Source organism: Homalodisca vitripennis, chromosome 2 (genome assembly GCF_021130785.1).
Source record: "Homalodisca vitripennis isolate AUS2020 chromosome 2, UT_GWSS_2.1, whole genome shotgun sequence".
Classification (NCBI taxonomy): Eukaryota; Metazoa; Arthropoda; class Insecta; order Hemiptera; family Cicadellidae; genus Homalodisca; species Homalodisca vitripennis.
Window position 1 is genome coordinate 105,098,799 of NC_060208.1, and position 6,941 is coordinate 105,105,739.

The following is a 6,941-nucleotide window of genomic DNA, read 5'->3' on the forward strand; positions in this document are numbered from 1 at the left end:
TTAGCCAGAAATGAGCTCGGGAGAAAAGTCTGCACGGGTCAGCTATCTTGAATTGTTTAGTATAAACATAATAAAAACCGACCTCAAGGCAGTATTTTAAGTCGAACAGGGGGTTTAATATCACCAGGAGACTATCTAGTCAAGGCGAGAAATTCCCTGGGTGGGTGATTAATGTTAAGGAGGTTAAGACAAGAGGGGGTTTAATTCGTCAGGATATTGTCTGGTCATATGAACAAATTCCCAGGGGGGGTTAACGTTACCGGGGGATAAGTCTCCAGGGGGTTATCTGGTCATACCAGGATCTTCCCAGGGGGGGGGGGTTAAGAGATTTGGTGACTGGTAAAATTCGGACATGAGGTCATGGCAGGAAATTCCCTGGGGGGGTTTAATGTTACCAGGGGGGTTAACACATCAGGGGGTTGAATGTACAGGAGGTTATCAGGTCATACCAGGAAATCCCCGGGGGGGGGGTTAATATTACCGGGGGTTAATGACACACTTGGGCCTTTTTTAGAGGGTATTGTGTCTGTGAACATAATAAATATTCCTCTGTTCCTATCTACTATTGACGCTTAGCTAACGCTCAGCCAACTCCCGAAGTCACTGAACCTTTTCTGTAGATCACGTGATTTCCTAAATCCCGTTTAAAATTTGTTTTGAGTTACGACCAACCGTTTAGCCGCTATCAAGCCCGGAATGTAAATTTTTAGGCGAAAATGTCCAATATTTTCACTTAATCGCGTTTTGCGGTCAAACTAAGGGAAATATAGTAAAAAGTCACTGGACCTTTTTTGTAGGTCATCTTATTTCCTAAATAAAACGTTAGTCTTATTTTGACCTCCGACCAATGGTTTCGCCGCTATCGACCCCAAAAACAAAAGTTTCGCGTAAAAGTTACAACAAAATTGTACATAATCACGTTTTTCGGCCAAACCAATCGAGATAGGGCAAAAGATTACTGGACCTTTTCTGTAGATCGCGCAATTTGCTAATTTGATGGGTCAATCAGATTTGAGCTACGACCAACGGTTCGGCCGCTATCGGGCTTGAAACATTATTTTTATCGAAAAAATCTCTGGAATTTCAAATGTTCGAGCGTTTTGTCGCTTAACCATGGAAGATAGAGCAAAAAGTCATTAGACCTTTTTTGTAGTTCACTTCATTCCTGACCATGAATTTTCCGTCAGATCCGAGCTAGCTCCAACGGTTCGCCCGCTATCGGGCTTACAAAAAATGCCTGCAGGGGTGAAGAATGCGCGATTTTTTGGGAATTTTTTTAAGGGGTTGAAAATGAAAAATTCTCACTTTTCGGGATTTTCCTGGTGGTTACACGTGGAAAGCTATCTGTGTACCAAATTTCAAGTCTCTAACTCATCTGGAAGTAGGTTAGAATTAGTATACGTGAGTGAGTGAGTCAGTCAGTCAGTCAGTTACACATGCGGTTGTATATATATTAGACTCGCCTTCGGCTCGCTGGGGGCTACGCCCCCAGGCCCCCATTTGGGATGTTGGCTTGCAAATTCGGGGATAAGCGTAGCAATTTGGGTGATTGGTTAAATTCGGACATGAAGTTTCCAGGAAATTTGGGGGGTTTAACGTTACCAGGGGGTTAAGACATCAGGGGGTTATCTGGTTATACCAGGAACTTCCCAAGGGGGGTTAAGAGATATGGTGAGTGGTAAAATTCGCTGAGGTCATGCCAAAGATGTGCTGGGGGGGGTTTAAAGTTACCAGGGGGGTTAAATCATCAGGGCGTTTAATTTACTGTGGTTATCTGGTCATACCAGGAAAACCCGGGGGGGGGGGTAATGTGTTCGGGGTTAATTTGGAAACACAGAAGAATTTGGTTTTGGCCAAAGATTCGGGGATAACAGGAATTCGGAATGTTTATGGACCTAGGTTATTTAATTTTTCCGGTTTTAAACCAAACATTTTGACTTTAATGGGGGTTTTGCGGCTTAACCGTTAGAGATACGAAAAAAAGTGACTGGACCTTTCCTGTCGGAAATTTAATTTTATCTTTCGATTCCTGGTGTCCGATTTTAGCTGCGAACGTTTGGTTTAGCCAGGAATGAGCTCGGAAGAAAAGGACTGCACAGGTCAGCTATTTTGAATTGTTTATTAAATATAACAAAAAACCCAACATGAGTCATAATTTTTAAGTTGAACAGTTAGGGTGTTTAATATCATCAGGAGATTATCTAGTCAAGCCAGGAAATTCCCGGGGGGGGGGGGAATAATGTTAAGGGGAGGTTAAGACATCAGGGGGTTTAATTTAGTCAGGATATTTATCTGGTCATATGAATAAAATTCCCGGGGGGGGGGTTAAATGTTACATGGGGCTTAATTGACACACCTGTCCCTATTTTGGAGGGTGTTGTGTCTTTGAACAAATAAAAAATTTATTCTGTCCCTATCTACTATTGAAGCTTCACTAACGCTCAGCCAACTCCCGCGTATGGATGGGGGGTTTTATTCACTCGGTAACCTAGTAATACAAGGGTCGATCTGGAATCCTGACGAATTACACTAATATTAGTTGCACATATAGGCCTAATATATATTTAAAACTCCAAAAATTTCCAATTGACGACAAATATTTTGCTATTTATCGCGTTTTTCCAGGCTTACGGAAAGTAAACAGACAAAAAGCTACTGGAAACGTTTTTTTTGTAGAAACACGTCGTTTTACTAAAACTTATTAAGTACGATTTTTTTAAGCTACTAGGGCCAACCGTTTAGACGCAATATCAAGCCCAGGAATGTAAAAGTTATTGAGGCGAAATTTTCAAAATATTTTCACTTAATCGCGTTGTTGCGGCTCAAACTAATGGAAAGATATAGAGTAAAATGTCATTGACCTTTATTGTAGATAATATTGTTTCGTATTAAAATACGAACCTTTGTTTTATTCTACCTTAACTTTAAATTTAGCTTAACACAGAGCTCGACTCCAAAAACAAAGTTTTCACGTCAAAACGTAAAAAATCTATGAATTTAATCACGTTTTTTCGGCCAAAACCGTTGATGATACGGGCAAAATAGTCACTAGACCTTTTTTGTAGATCACGCGTATGCTTAATCCCATTCAAAAATTTCAGTTTTGAGCTACGACCTACCGTTTAGCCGCTATCGGGCTCGAAAGGTAAATTACTTTAAGCGAAAAAAATATTGGATAATGTCAAATGTTCGAGCGTTTTATCGCAAACCAATTGAGATAGAGCAAAAAGTCACTGGACCTTTTTTGTAGGTTCACTTCATTCCTGATTATGAATTTTTCGTCAGAATCTGAAGCTAGCTCCGACGGTTCGCCCGCTATCGGGCTTACAAAGGAAAGGCCTGCAAGGGCAAAAAAGGGGTATGTTCGCGAATTTTTTTTGAGGGGTTTAAAAGTAAAAATTTCCGGTTTTCAGACTTTTCCTGGTCATATTGCAAAAGGTGACCTGCATGCAAATTTCAAGTTTCCAGCACTTCTAGAACTATGTTAGAATTTAGTATCTATATATCAGTGAGTCAGTTACACATGCGGCTGTATAGTATATTAGATATACAATAATTGTTTACATCAGATACTCCCTCGCTGGGAAATGTTTGGGTCTCCATCTCATCTGCAACGTAGTATCACACTATATGGATATCTATATACAATAATTGTTTACATCAGATACTCCTTCGCTGGGTCTCCATCTCATCTGCAACGTAGTATCACACTATATGGATATCTATATACAATAATTGTTTACATCAGATACTCCCTCGCTCCGAAATGTTTGGGTCTCCATCTCATCTGCAACGTAGTATCACACTATATGGATATCTATATACAATAATTGTTTACATCAGATACTCCCTCGCTCCGAAATGTTTGGGTCTCCATCTCATCTGCAACGTAGTATCACACTATATGGATATCTATATACAATAATTGTTTACATTAGATACTCCCTCGCTCCGAAATGTTTGGGTCTCCATCTCATCTGCAACGTAGTATCACACTATATAGATATCTATATACAATAATTGTTTACATCAGATACTCCCTCGCTGGGAAATTTCCCCTACAACCAAAATGTGATTCAATTGACAAAGACATTTTCTCGAAGATTAATCTGTTTATATACTATAGTATACTATTTTATTGAAAAAAACGTGACATAATTCAAAAATCATTTATATTTGTTTAATAACAGTAAAACTAGTATCATAAATTGTTAAAATAACAATAAATATCGATTTCCTCAGATTTATCGGCGTAATTGAGAATGCGATAAAGGGAATTTTAAAATCTTTTAAAATCTATAATCTATAATGAACCAATAATAATAAATGCCTAGGCCTCCTCTGGTCACCATCTTGTTTCTGCCGTGACGATCGCCACGGCATTATTACATTGATATTACATTTGCTATGGATCAATTTTATGAGGTTTGTCGATGAGATCTGACATATTGTGACCTGTATTCTGTTATTCAGGTATAGTAATTTTTGTGTGTGTTTTATTAACTGCATTTTTAGAGTCAGTGTGCATGTAGTTGATACACAACATGGTTATTGTGATTCCTGACTTATGCGTGTCACAACGCTCTGGTATGATTTTTGAAGTGAAAACTTCTTTAGGCGCGTTGAGCGTTTTGGTAGAGGGTAAAATCCTCGGTTCGCGTCACCGACATGCTAATTATACTAACCTGCATGAAAAAGTCAGTCTCGTTGTGTTTTTTAACCGTAGACTTGGCCGCGGACTACTAACCTGCATCAAAAAGTCAGACTCGCTGTGTTAAAACTGTCCCGGCGGAGTATGAAAACAGACTGCGAAAATCAGTGACCTTTACGGCTTCCTCTCGCGATTTAAAAGTGAAGCGAATGTCGTACAATTCTGTAAGATGCGTCAAATTAAAGCTCTTAATATTGGCAATCTATTGGTTACATTTTTAAATATTAAAAAAATTTCGAAATCATTTTGATTATTGTTTACATTTTACATAGCGTTTACAATGACAAGAAAAAAGTAGTAAGCGAGGATTTTTTTTATTTTTTGGTCAGACAAAATTTGTCAGCGAGAAAGTTGTGTGAAAATAGATGAATATTTTTTTTGTAATTTATCATTTTTTTATTGGAAGTTTAGTTTAGCCTGTAGTAGCGTATGAAGTGATGAGTGAACGTTTCTGCCGGAACTGTAGTTGGCGCATTGGCTCACTGATACCATATTAACTCAATAAATTAGTTTATTGTGCAATAAAAATACCTTTACGAAAGAACCAAGTTAATTTAACTAATTTATTAGTTTTAAAAATATTGTGGGTTTAATTGTTATTGCAATTATATACTTTATCCGTAGCAATAACTGTATTATTTACAACGGTGTTCAACTCACTGTTGTTCACTCGGTGTTTACTCACTTGTATTCTATGTTTAACTAACTATTAATATTGAGCAATTACAACAAGTATAATGATTGCATTGAACTTTTTTTCATTAAAATAATATTCTTTAATACTTACAGTACTTTTTTATTAAGATATTGTTAAGATAATTGTATATTAATTATTTTTTCAACCACTTTGTATTTATATTTTGTTCATGATTTGTTTAACCCATCATATGTAACTAATAAATAAAACATAAAAAATTTCATATAATTTTTGCATATAGTTTTAATTACTCTCAACTTAATAGTTCCGTTTTCACTTCTATCGGCAGTCCCACGACTGCTACTGTTTTTTGTTTTACCAAGATTGTAGTTACGTGTTAGGTTGGTTATTCACTTAAGGAAGAGATCATATTGCAGATCTTGAAAGTAATGTCACTGATACTCTGTATCGCTTAAAGATATGAAATGTTCGGAACACCAGTTTATTTCATAATTTAAGATATATAAAATTTGGTATAAAATAATTTTTGTGTAAAAATTTAATAACTTTTGTTATTTTAATATAATAATTTTTATGTCGATATAATTTCGAATAACTTATGAAGTTCTTTTCAAAAATGTATTTGCATTATTAATCCTTATTTAAGTATTCAATAGTATAAATTATAGTTTTTTCTAAACTGGAATAAAAACACATTTGTTTTGTATTTCTCGTGGCAGACTAAATAGAGCAGCTCACATTTAAGCTCCTATAACTCAGGTTTTAGAGAATCGTCCTGCTATCTTCATCACTTCATTTAGCCCACGAGACAGTATATTGCTGGGCGCCTGATTTATTTGCTTGTCTGTAAATTTATTGGCTGGGATCCTTGTAATGACTTAAGTATAAACAAGTAACAATTTTTTATGGTTTAATTCATCAATTTTTAGTGGAAATGGAAGGCCATGACAGCGGCAAAAGTAAACTTTTTACGATTACAAATAACATTATCTAAAATAATATACAATTTGATCTGGCTTTTTACAGAAATGGAATTACTCACCCAAGGTTAAAATCGATTCTCAATCAACCAACTCTCTGCAAAAAGAAAGGTGATATAGCTATATTTATAAAATTATTCATAATATGTAACATATTCAAAATGGCATACACAAGTAATAAGCAAATTAATGGCTCAATGATATGTACTGATTAAATATTTGTCTAACTAACACTTTAATCCGTTGTGACACCTTTTCAGATTCTGTCACAGGTTCCGCGTCTCTAAAATATAATAATAATTAAATCATAAAGAGAATCTGGAATTTTTACGAATAAATTGGATCAATTGTCGTAACAGAATATTAAACACTCTGTTAGACCGTAATTTTGTTAAATGACAGCGCGGACTAATGTATCAGGTTCCAGAAGTGGTAGCCCAACACTGTAACCAGCCTGATCAAAGGCTTGCCAAGTGCAGTGGACTGAATATTCATGGAAAACATCCAATCAATTTAATTACCCCTGACTGAAAGAATACGACTTGCATATTGAGGCCTCGTTTGCTCGAAGTTAACATTCAAGCAAAGAATA

At 36.2% G+C, this 6,941-nt stretch overlaps 1 long non-coding RNA gene across 1 annotated transcript in view; it reads right to left on the reverse strand.

Annotated features, from left to right (window-relative positions):
- LOC124354500 overlaps positions 1-6,447 on the reverse strand; it is a 151,851-nt gene extending 145,404 nt beyond the window's left edge. Inside the window, exon 1 of the long non-coding RNA XR_006921688.1 lies at positions 6,412-6,447. This is a non-coding gene — a long non-coding RNA (uncharacterized LOC124354500). The remainder of the gene's footprint in view (positions 1-6,411) is intronic.
- Positions 6,448-6,941: the final 494 nt, after the last annotated feature.